At 42.0% G+C, this 13174-nt stretch overlaps 1 protein-coding gene across 3 annotated transcripts in view; it reads left to right on the top strand.

The window, feature by feature from the left end:
- LOC138261231 (actin, cytoplasmic 3) overlaps positions 1 to 13174 on the top strand; it is a 62078-nt gene that overhangs the window by 47578 nt on the left and 1326 nt on the right. The gene's annotated exons all lie outside the window — the stretch shown is intronic.

Here is a 13174-nt window from a genome sequence, read left to right as displayed (position 1 = left end):
TGTCAAACATTCACCCCCAGTACAGTGATCTGGGCCTAAATCCATCGTTTTTTTGCTGCCCATGCCATTCCAGTTTGGACCCAGCCATATGCAAATCAGTCTTGACCCTGTTCCCCATGGGAACAGTCCAGCCCGAACTGCTAGGCCAGGTATTCCCTGGACTGGAAACAAGCATCCTGGGACCGGTTTCGGGGTTTCACCCCTCATCAGCCAGGCTAGCTTGAATCCAGCTTCCCATGCCACTGGATTCAAGCTAGCCTGGCTGATGAGGGGTGAAACCCCGAAACCGGTCCCAAGATGCTTGTTTCCGGTCCAGTGAGGACCTGGCTTGGCAGTTCGGTCTGGACTGGTCCCATGAGGAACAGGGTCAAGACTGATTTACATATGGCTGGGTCCAAACTGGGGTGGCATGGTGAGCAAAAGAACGATGGATTAAACCCAGATCTATGACTGGGGGTGAGTGTTTGACATTGTTCAGCATTCCGTCCATCGCTTGTTGTTTTTATTTTGGATCCACAACACTTTTCTGTACGCAGAGTGGCTTTAAAGGATTTTTTATGGGTGTGGGTAGTTAGGATATTTGTTTCCTATTGCAAATTCTTAAAATTGCCTTAGATATAGTGCATTTGTAAAACTAAATCGACCATGTATAACTTTTTTCATACAAGCATGATAGCAAGAAATGTAGTGTGCCGCCCATGTAAATACCACAGTGGAAAGTGATAAACTGTTGTTTTCACATAGCTGAGCTCATATCCAGCTTAGCCTTCTATATCTCATAATAGTCATGACTGCATCACCCTGGACTATTCAAGTCTTAGTTTTAACCTAGAGCTGCACACTTTATCAGGTACAATGAGTGATACATGTTAAACACAATTAGTAATGAACTTGCGTGCAAATGCTAGCCAGTTGTGCCTCATGTACTAGGTTGCCTCAGAAAGATGCTTTGGTTGCAGCAAAACCTCAGGCAATTTTATGTATGAACACCCAAAGGCCAAACATGGTTCAGATATCTACTTCAGCTTCCCCTGACCAGTCCTGCAGGCCAGGGAATCATTTGGGCTACCCCAGATTTTCAAGTTGAATGTTTGAGGAACACCTTTACGGGAATGACTAAGTCGTCAATAAACTTCAACAGAAGGTGCAGGCTCCTGTTTCCCATATTCTCTGAAGGCGTTCCTCCCACAAGGGCTGCTTGACTCCCTTCCACATCAGTGGCAATCACAACCTTGCAGCGCTCTTCATGGTCTTTATCTTTTTCAGCAAATCTCTTCACCTTGATGTCGGGACACATAAGAGAATGAACTGTTAAGACCATCAACTGTTAAGACAATCTTTTCAGCTGCAATATAATTCATTCAAATACAAATTCCAGGCAATTATGTCTGAACAAGTTCATAATAAGAGTTAGCGTACCTTTATTTCCCACATCTGAACATTTATTTTGCAGTTTTCTTCTATGTGAAAGTTGTACATGAGCTCTGCCCTCCCAAGATTAAATGTGAGATTCCTGCTCAGTGTGTTTTCCTTACACTGTCCAAAGCCATGTGGTGAACTCTGCTAGTGCTGCACATTCCCCAGTGGCACACATCCAGATTTACAGGTTACAAACCCCCCTGATGCTCATAAAATTGAAACGTACATGTAATACTAAAGTACAACAAAAGCTATACAGGATACATGCAACCCAATAACTGAGTTAAGCAAAATTACTCTTCCCTAAAAAATAGATGGCCAGGGTTCGCACATAGCCCCTATTTAATCAGTTCTACGTTCTCTTCCTCTTGAAGGAATACCTGCCTTGTTCTGCCCTTTCTTCCTCCTCAACAAACTCTGCAATATCATAGTATGTGACTAGAGTATGCAAGAAGATGGTTGTGGGTTGCTACAGATGCTCCCACAACTGCACCAGTTCCCCTGCATGATATTTCTCCAAATCCTCTTTAAACTTGGCTTGCCCAACTTCTTGCCCCATTTGTGATCTAATAGGATTCATTTGATAAGTAGGTACTGCAATTTTTTTTACATTTTCCTTACCCTTACTTTATTGATTGCTAATAGGAAACCTTATTGTATTAAATGTAAGTGATTTAATATGAACATATCCCCTGTAGTTTAGAAGGAAAATAGTTAGTGTAGCTGTGGAGTACTGAACATTGAGTTCTATATGTAGATTCTGGCTCACAGGCCAGTGGTTTTACCAGAGAGTAAATCCTTCTGAAAGAGAAATAAACGCAGCTCTTTCAACTGGTGCATCCTACAAACCTGGAAACCTAGCAAGAACATTGTAGTGTGCAAATAGTAGGTCTTGAGCGAGAGTTGGCCATGTCATTGTTAGCCCAGAATCTCATGGTTTCCTGTTCTGACAGCAAAAGGTGTTTGAAAACTTTTGAGTCTTCTGGGTGCCCAAGGTAAATCGGACAATATGTATATTAGTGTCTCTCCCCTCCCCCCCCCCACACACACACACAGAATGCTTTGTGCAATTTGTCAACTTATCTGCTGTTCTGGCATGAATTTCAGTCTAGTCTCACTGTCCATGCAGAATTCATTATATATTATATCTTCATTTTTGACCAATTAAGGTCCTAACAAATAGGTTAAGGTAATGGGTCATGATAGGTTTGTGTACATCCAGGACTTGGGCCCCGAATCCACAGCTGAACTGACATTTTTTTCACATAAGTCCACAATCTCAATCTTAATGCCAGCAAATCTGAAATTCTGTTAGTTGGTAATAATACAGGTTTGTGGAAAAACATGCAGTGGACAATGTCATGGTATGTGCTCCTCCGGTAACCAAGGTGTTAAATGTTTGGGTCTTCCTTACCTCTGAACTATTCCCTTAAACCTTGGGTCAAAGGTGTAACACCTACATGTTTCATCTATCAGTACGTAAGGAAAAATATTCCAGTTTGCCATAACATCTTCATGGCGAGGTGGTCTTGATTTTATATCCCCTCAAAGTTTGATTGATTATTTTAAAATCCTTCACCCTGGCCTGAATCTAACTCCATTGGTTTCTGATGAAATAATCACTTCGAGATACTGCCTTATGCATAGTCCTTTATAGAACCAAAGATCACCGGTTTGGTCACGTTTCACACATTAGTCATATGCTCCTGATGTTGTGGTCATTCGCTCTCCTTAGCTGGAACAGTTTCCCCTTGTACATTAAGAATATTCCACCCTACCTAGCCTTTTTTACCAAGGTTTAAAAAAAAAAAAAAAAAAAAAAAAATGGTTTTGTTGATTTTAATTTCTTTCTCTGACAACGTTTTTCTTATTTTTATTCCTAGCACAAAGATGATAATTTCAGCAAACCAGAGCTAAATAAAATTCTATTTAGTACCAAGCACATTTTGTTTAGTAGGATGTCTAAGTTGAGTTTTGGCTGGGTCTAAGGGATTCAAGCTTGAGTGTTTGTGCGAGAAGTCAGACCACCTCAGGTGATTCGCAGTAGCCCTCACAGCACGAGCAAGAGAAATTACTTTGTTCAAGATCTCAAGTCTAGTAGACCTCCAACATCTGAATTTCGTTGACCACCTGTGGTAGAAATTCTCCCAGTCTCGAGGTAGTGTTGCTTGCAAAGATGGGAAGCTTAAATTGAGCACTTTGCAAGAGTCGCAATGAACTCTTGCTGTAGCCACATGACCCCAGCTTCCTATTTGTCACAAATAGTTCTCACCTGATGCCCTTTAGACAAACCATAAACTATCCATGAATTTGCTAACACCTTTCTTATACTTTCATTTTGCTCAGCTAAATTTGTTAACTTAAAATCTTTTTTTATTCTTAGAAATGTATCTTTTCCAATTAACTCTGAGAAAAGCACTTTTCTTTAGTAACTGAAACTGCTGTCGTCTCTAACACATAAGACTTCCAATATGAATGGAGGATACCTAGACTTGTCATTAAGCTTTCTGGTGTTTTAACCAGGTTGCTCTCTACATTCTCCACAATGTGCCTTAAGTCAATCATGCACATGTTCATCTAACTTAAAATCTACGTTTCCAAATTGCACATCTTTGCTTGTGTTCTGCCTTTATTGATTTTTCTGTTCCCACTCTTTTTTGTTTACCATTTTCACCTACTTCAGCTGAATGCTTCACAGCACTGCCAGTCTTTACCCATCATTGTCACTTGCTCTCCCAGTATATTCCATCTATCCAAGAGAAGATCTTATCTTTCTAATTTCGCATCTGTTGAATTATCTGAAAATGTCCCCTCTTATGGCTCCTACCCTAGATTGTGCAATGCAGAACTGCAGGTCTCCAGTTGTCAACAAAGCCAGAATCTTTTCTGCCGTATTACCCTGTAATCTTGACTTGTCTCATTAGGAGACGTGGGTAATTCAGGCACCCCAACCTTTTATTTACATCTTTATTTAACCCCAGTTACTCCTTCATTTGACATAATGGTGACAAAAGGGGGAAATTGCATTGTTTTATGAATGAAATGCAATCCGTTTAAGCCCCATCTATTGAAATAATCTGAGGAAGCCATCAGTACAGTGGCCAGTCTGATTTAACATCTACTCGCCGCCCACCACCCTCTTGAGTCCTCATTTAGAAGTGGTCTTATTGAACTTTTAAATTCACTCTTACAGCTATCTGGCAAGGTGACCTCAATCTTAACTTGAAAATAAAATTTCGAGCAGGTAATCTCTGTACTTTCATCTGTCATTGGATAAAAATCTGATACATTGCACGAAACCAACACATGTGCTGTTCTTGACCTTATTGCTAAGTATCTTGTCTTGACTCGAAACCTTAGTACAATTCATTGGTCAAATCATATACTGATCCAGTTTCAAGTTGCCGCCTCTACTGCAGATCATAAAATTAATCCAAGAAAACAATTCACTTGGAAACCATTGCTTAAAAGCCACACCCTCCTGTCTGCATCTGACACTCGCCTCCTTTTTTGAGAACCATACTACTACTGTTTGGGGGGGGAAAAAATCTTTAAGGATAACGACCCAAAGTCCTCTGCTTAAATCAGGTTATCAAATGATCCTCCCTACTCTGTCATGAAAGATTCAGAAGAACTATTGAAAAAATCTGGAAGTGTGAAGTCACAACGTGTTTTTTTTTTTGTTGTTTTTTTTCTTCTTTCTGATGAATAGTTCTTCTGCAGATTCCTCACCTTGCAGTATCCAAGGTGCCAGACTGGATCCTGAATCCTTTCTTCAGCTATGCTCCCTTATTCTACTTGGTGGTGCTGTGGCTATGCACTGGCTTTGTAAGTCCCCAGAAGTGAGAGTGGAGACACATATGAATGCCACCCCTGTGTGCTGACATTTGTTCTTTTCTTTCTGCACCATCTGATTCGGATCCAGAGCTCTGCTCCCTGTATCAAAGGGCTTCAGGGGGACTTCTAAACAAAATCCAGTGTGCAAGGGAATTATGTCCTCTATTAAAATGAGTTTTTTTTTTTTTTTTTTTTTTTTTTTTTTTAAACCATGCCGTCAATTTATAAATCTGACGTCTGTCACGGACCCTCACAAGGTGTCTGAGACATGGGTACGACTCGTAGATGGGTAATAAATGTGCCCTCATGCACCCAAAAGGGATCTGGGACCAACAAAGCTGTCCATCACCAAACCTCCAGAGAAGTCCAGGTCCTCTCGTAAGTTGTGCTCCATGTCCCAGATGTGGACTGTCTTGCACTTGAGGCCATTGCCAGTAGTGGTCAACTTCACTTTGAAGTCCTCTGGTAAGTTCAAATCAAAGTTCAAATGCACATGTATATTATTGAAAAAAAATATATATATCTCAAGTGGTACTTTACCCCATGTCCCCACTCTGTAGCCAAAGTGAATATGTAAAGGCATCCTGTCAGTTGGTCTTCCTCAAGTATTCTGGTCTTTAAGCAGATTCTACCACTGACCGGACCGCTGGAGTTTTCTGGAGCACTAGGGCATTTCCTCCGTAAAACGCCTATCTGGGTTCATGAATGTGACAACTAACTAAGTAGATGGTGTAGGAAGATCACTATTGGTGTCTACATCTTGGGGTAGAGTAGGGCATCTCCCGGCAGTGAGGAGAATCCTGGATAGATCGTTTTGCCACTGTTGAACAGTGTAGAGTCTTGTGTGTGAGTTTGTGTGAGAACACCCACTAGGCGATGCATACTGGAAGGAATGAACACTGGACTTCCTATGCCTTCTTGCCCCTACCTCGATTTCTGAAGAACAGAGCGACCAGGCACATGTCATTTGATAGGCTCTGGTTTGAGCCAGGATCAAGTGGTACCAATAACCTTGGATCATTAGCATTAATCTATGATCTGGCTACCACTTTGGGAGGATCATCGGTTTCAGCAGCTGGGCCGGGCCTGCAATCTAAATCTGCATGATCTAGCCCTCCATGTCTTTAGTTTGAACAGCCAAAGTTGACTCTGATCTGCAGCCTGAAGTGGTCGATGTCTTCCTTGCTGCCTGGTGTCCTTCCACACTGTATATGCTGGGCACTGGGACACATTTCTGGTGTGAAACCTGCAAGACTGACCTTTTGCCAAAAAAAAAAAAAAGCTGTTTTACTTTTGGCCCAGAAAGGCCTTGCAGTGGGCACTATTGAAGGTTATTTTGTGGCTCTTTTGGCTTTTCTGAGTCCAACCTTTCTTGTATAAATAACCTATTGTGGTGAGATTTATGAAAGGTTTGGCACTCCTGTTTCCTTACAAACCATTTGTGATGCCAGAGTGGGACCTTAACTTGGTCTTGATGTTTCTCATGTGTATGCTATTTGAAATGATGCTTAGCTGTCAGGTGCATCTCCTGACTTTAAAGACAGTCTTCTTCTTTGTGATGTCGGCACTGTCTATGCAACTGACTTACATCTCCTTTTACCCAAACAAATTGGTGCTGAGCACTCTGGCGACCATCTTGTCTAAAGTTGTGACTACCTTTCACATTGGACAATCTTGCACACTACCAGCATTCTTTTCCTCATCGTACCAGGGAGTACCATGTGGACTTTTGCCTGTATGTAGGGTTCATCTGTCCAAGTTCTTAGTCCTTTGCATTATCTGCTATGCACTGTCCAAAAACCAGCCATAGCTTTGAGTACAAACACCTGATCACTTCCTCTACCCCACCACACACGCTGGACAGCCTTCCAAAGGAACTTGGAGCCATTTTGTTCTGTCTATGAAGTAAAAACAAGATGGCTAACCTCTACAACTGCAAAAACAGTGTATCGTGCATACCTATCATAGACAATGTTCTGCTTAGACAAATTTCTCAAGATATTGCATACTTTCTTCTTGCCATTTTAACTTTTTTTTTTTTTTTTTTTTAAGTGCCACTACAAGCCGCCATCTTGGGTGGGTTGGCGGTGGTCTTTTTTTCTTGATTCAGGCACCTGGGCTATTTTTGAGCCCAGATGCAAGCTACACTCAGCAGACACATGCCAAAGGCACGTTTAAGGCAAACCAGTCTGTGCCAGAACGGGCCCAGGGCCCAGCCCATATGCAAAGCAAAGAGGTAAAAATTAAGTATACCCCAGACGCCCTTCATGCCCTGAGGCCTAATATGCAGAGTAACTGCACACACAGCATAAATCTGGTGAATTCGGAGCCTCAATGCTCTCAGTGGTCCCCGCAACCTGCTTGGGACAACCAGGAGTTAATAGTCCAGGAAGACAACAAAAACTTGATTATTTTAGTTAACTGTAGATCCTTAGTAGCACATACATTGGACATTTATTTACTAATAGAACAGACAAAACCTTTGATGCTCTGTTTAACTGAAACGGCTACATGAGGGCTCCGGTCCAGTTGTCACCCTAGCAATACCTGATGGATATCGAATAAAGAGGCTCGATAGAACCTCTTCTAGAGGAGGAGGCATTGCATTAATTTATGGGAATAATCTTACGGTTAATTCACACCCCCTACAGATTACAGGATGTGAAAGTATTATTTTTTCCATCAGTATGAATCTCCAATTTACTTTGGCAGCTGCCTTGGTCTACCGCCCTCCGGGTCCCTCTGGAATATTTCTGCAGTCATTAATAGAGAATATTGCCGAGCTGGTTTGCTCTAAAACTAATTTCACCTTATTAAGTGATTTTAATATTCATGCAGAGGAGGTGGACAATGCAGCGACTAAATCTCTGCTCTCGGACATGGAGGCCCTTAACCTTGCACAGCTGATCAAGGGTCTGATGCATAACAGGGGTCATACAATTGATCTAGTTTTCTCAAATGTTAAAGAACTAAAACCTTTGCTATCACGCCAACTAGCATGGTTGGATCACCTTCTGATAACACTTAAATTAGACATATCTAGGCCTAGGAAACTGATCCACAACACCATTCCACCTTCCAGATGCTGGCATAATTTAAAAGCTGATGACTGGATCTACACTTCAGAAAAGTCTAAACCACCCAGCCAGAACAATGTTATGGACCTATCCGAGTCCTTTAACAAATGGATTACCAGCAATCTAGATGTTCTCTTACCGTTCTCTTCTAAAGGGAAAGGATGACATAAGCAGACCTCCCCCTGGTTTACTGCCCATCTTTTACATTTCAAACTGGAATGTAGAAAGTGGGAAAGGAAATGGCGAAAGTCATGACATTGCAATAAAACAAGAACATAGGAAAGCGATTCGATCATATCATACTGAGATAAAAATAGCCCAAACAAGATATTATTCTTCAAGAATTGAGCGGGTGGCAAACTCTACTAAAGAGATTTTTCGGGTTCTTAACGAGATTACCCAGTCTCAAGAGGAATCTAGGCTTTTGGAAGCATTGCAGGAACGCGTTAACCTGGCTTCTTATTTCCAACAAAAAGTATTGGATATCTACTTGACCTTTCCTCCTGTTATTGACTATACTCCGACACTAGAACCAGACTATATAACCCCTGTGATTGTATCAGATTTCTCCGTGATATTGGAAGATGTCAGGAGAGATCTTTCGATCATTAAATCAGGATCTCCTTTAGATCCAGCCCCCCCTCAAGTACTGTCACTGGGTGCGCCAATGACAGTTCCTATCATCACAGACCTTATTAATCTTTCACTGTCCTCTGGAGTAGTGCCAGACCAGTGGAAACATGCAATTGTCAAACCACTCTTAAAGAAACCTAATCTTGATCCGGTACTGCTTAGTAATTATAGGCCTATTTCACTATTGCCTGTAATGTCCAATTGTCGAATAAACATGTTAATACCCAAATGTCCAGTTTCACGGAGGACAGTAACATTCTGCACTCCACTCAAATGGGTTTTAGACCATTACACAGTACTGAGACTGCACTAATTGCGGTCACGGAAGAGGCTAGAAGGCGCCTAGGCCAGGGTTTGGAAACTGCCATTATCCTCCTAGACCTGAGCGCCGCCTTTGACACAGTTGATCTTGATATTTTAATTGTCAGGCTACAGAAAATTGGAATTTCTGGACTCTCTAGACTGGATCACCTCATCAAGAATAGAACATTTCAAGTTCTAGATAGATCTTATTTTTCAGAATGCACCAATAATGCTACGGAGTCCCACAGGGTTCCTCCCTTAGCCCTATCTTGTTTAATATTTATATGCGACCCCTATCAGAAATAGTTAAACCTTTTGGACTAACCTTAGTTTCATATGCAGATGACACACAGCTAGTTGTTTCTCTATCTAATGACTCCTGTAGTTCAAATACGTCAATTGTCCTCTGTCTCCAAGCTGTGGCAGCTTGGATGGCCAGAAGTAAGTTGAAACTTAATGATATAAAAACAGAGGTGATGATACTCGGACAACACACAAAGCCAATCTCTAATCCATCAATTAGGGAAGGCTTGGGATCTTCCTCCCCCACTCCGTTGTGCCCCCCAAAAGGTTGATTTCAAAAGTCTGGGTGTATGGCTTGATCCCCCAACTATCAATGGCCCATCAAGCCAACAAAATAGATGCAACTTCCTTTGGTATTCTTAAGCTTTTAAGGAGGGTCTTTGCATTCTACCTTTTTTTATAGTGAAAAGAATTATCATACAGGCACTGATTAGTTCACGATTGGACTATGGAAATGCATGGTTTCTTGGTGCATCAGAATATGTAATTAAGACTACAGACAGTTCAGAATGCCTCTGCGCGTTTGCTGCTGAAAATCCCCAAACACCAATCTATAAGAGCAGGAATTGCCTCACTTCATTGGCTGCCCATGGAGAAGAGGATACCATTTAAGACATTGTGCCATATACATAGAGCACTACATAATAAAGGCCCAGTAATGCTGAGGACTCTAGCCTCCTATGTACCTAATAGACCTCTTAGAGCTTTATCTGCCTACCTGGCAGTGATTCCAAAAGTAAGGAAAGCTAGATGGGGAGGAAGATCCTTGGCATATCAGGGGGCAAAGCTGTGGAACTCCTTATCCCATGGCCTACGAGAAGTCAGCCGTGAACTGAATTTTCGCAAAGGCACTGAAGACTTGGCTATTTAAGTTGTAACTCCTGCTCTTTCATTTTTCTCGCTACTATTTTAGCCATAAGCGCTGGGAGGCCTGTGGGTAGCCATGCGCTATACAAGTCCATATAACATAACCTAACTGCACTGGGATTTGCACTGCCCAATGCACAAGCCAACATCAACTATGGAAATTCCAAGCCACCAACGTGGCTGGGACCCAGTCATTTAAATTCTCCTGTGCACACTTGTGTTGAAATTTTCTACAAAATCACCAGTGATCAAAAGGATAATATGCAAAAAGATGGGATATGGCACAAACCAGTCTTCAAAGACATTTTCAAATGGAACCAGACTTCAAGGGCATTTTCCCTAACTATTATTGACAGTTACTCCTCCTTTCTTCCTTCTACTGACTACATGTTCATGAGTCTTTATCACCATTGCTTACACCTAGTTCCTCCTGGTGCCATCTCCACATTTGTTTTGTGGTACACAATATTTTTAGTCATGTGACTAGCTAGTATTTTATTAGTATGCCATTCAAAATGGTTTGGGTAGATGGTGTTTTGTAGCATGTTTTAGGAAAAATGGCAATTTGGTTGTTCTGGCTTTGAGCACAGCGTTCAACATTATTGTAAGAGGAATTCATAAATGTAATTTTTCCTCAATTACATTTTTGTATTTTTTTTTTTTTCAATTACATTTGTAATCTTTGGAAGTGTTCATCATCCTTTCTTTTTACCTGACGTTTTTCACTACTAACCCCTCATTTTCATTCATCGAGCACACGTTGGCAAACGGCTATATGGCCGGGTATCGCAGAGGCCTCCTACCACCAAACACCACTCAACCCTTCCCACCCCCCCCCCCAAAACACGTAAGCTTGAATTAAAACCTTTAGATGTACTTCACTTTGGGATTAGGGGTCGTAAACCCCCGGCCGTATTTTATTGACCAAATATTGTTAATCAGAATTATACGCAGTAACCACAATCACGTTCACAAAGTATTTAGAGTTCAGGGAATGCCTAGCCTTAACAGAGTACGCTAATACATCCACATTCCTGTCACTGACCAACATTTTTTCCTGCATACCCAGTGTTGGTGGCTGTGAATGAGATCATGACTGTTTTCCCATACCCCAAACCCTACCCCTCCTTACCCTACAAATCCCAGGTGTAGGGTCTCCATCAGGGTGTTCTCATACCTTCCAAACTGGATTGCTGTGGAGATGGCCCAGCTGCCTGCTAGGATACCTACCTCGGGTGCCCCAGTCACCCTGAGACACCTCTCCCTCCCTCCCAAGGGCCAGTGCTTGCTTCTGACTTTCTACGCATGAGCGGGTGGTTGGCCCTAGAGGTCAGATGCCAGCGACCACTCACAAACCCGTCGCACCCGTGTCTTCCACACTTCCCAGCCAGCACCCCTTGGAGGGTCCAATTTTGCAATAAAAAGGAGCCAATTTATCTTCCCAATCATCTCACGCCGCCACAGGCCCACATCGTTGCCCGATTAGGCTAGGCCTCCCCTCCCCGGAAGAGGTCATGTATGCTGAGAGAGCCAGGTGAGTATATTCTCTAAAAACCTTTCAATAGCCCACTCACGAAAGATGAGCTCCGTCCTGCAGAAAAAAACCTGTCTCCTTTCATGCAGCCAAGCGAGATCATAACCAACCTTGGAGTCCGAAACAACTTGGCCAATTTGCTATTGATTCTTCTCACTGAGCCATTGAGGGCTTTCACTGAGATCCCGTCCTTCCAGAGAGAACGAGGAATCCTGTTCGACCAAGCAAGGACAGCCTGAGGGATTATTTTTGCCAACCAACCAATTTCGGATATTACCAGTTAGAAGAGCTGCCGGTGTCCTCGAGCAACCAGATCATTACCCCCAAGGTGCAGCACAACGATGCCCGGTGACGGTTAGCCTAATGTGATCATTGAATCCAGGAATGTCCTTAATTGAGTGAGCTGCAGCCCGCCTTGGCTAAAGAAAGATATGTGGATACCAGCCTCCCATGCGTGTGACATAATTGAAGAAACATCTGCAACAGTTATCAATAGACATTCGAGCAAATTCAATATTTTTGTACATTTGAATGTATTGTGTGTGTGTATATTAAATACGTCTGACCTGGCACTAATGTTGATACTTTTCTAACCTGTTTGGTAAAATTGTAAACATTTTATTTCTGCTGTGCACACTGGGTCCCAGTCATATTGGTGGCTTTGAATCTTAGTTAACATCTGCAACTTCCATGTGCTTGGGTTCAGACAGTCAAAATTGTTACATTGTTTTATATAAACATTTTTTTCTTTTCGTTTTCTTTTAATTTATCCCTGGGTTCTGACTAGGGTTGCCACCTGGCATGCCCAGTATTATAATCTCTGCTAGTTCAAAAATCAGTAAAATCTCCTAAGCCTGGTATTTTTCCTTTTATAAGTGCATACTTTAAACAGACAACTTAAGATGAAAAACATTTGAAATGTGTTCTACAGCTGCCTTAAGAACCCTGTCCTGTCGGTTTAAAGAAAGACAGAAAGGCTATGGTAAAAATGAATGCAGACTAGATCATATACATTTCTCCTTAAGAATCATGTGCGGGTCTTTGTAGAATTTTTAAACCTGAACAGATGGACGGTATTTTTATCTGGGAAAGGTTACAACTCCAGCCCCTACAAATACTTCCTGGACATCATGAAAAACCAAGCAGGGTTTACTAATTTCTTTGATGGTAGCATTCGCCTGCAACCCATTGACTTCAGATT

This window comes from Pleurodeles waltl, chromosome 10, assembly GCF_031143425.1.
Source record: "Pleurodeles waltl isolate 20211129_DDA chromosome 10, aPleWal1.hap1.20221129, whole genome shotgun sequence".
NCBI lineage: Eukaryota > Metazoa > Chordata > Amphibia > Caudata > Salamandridae > Pleurodeles > Pleurodeles waltl.
Note: the sequence above shows the minus strand (reverse complement) of the source record. Positions and strands in the feature narration are given on the sequence as shown.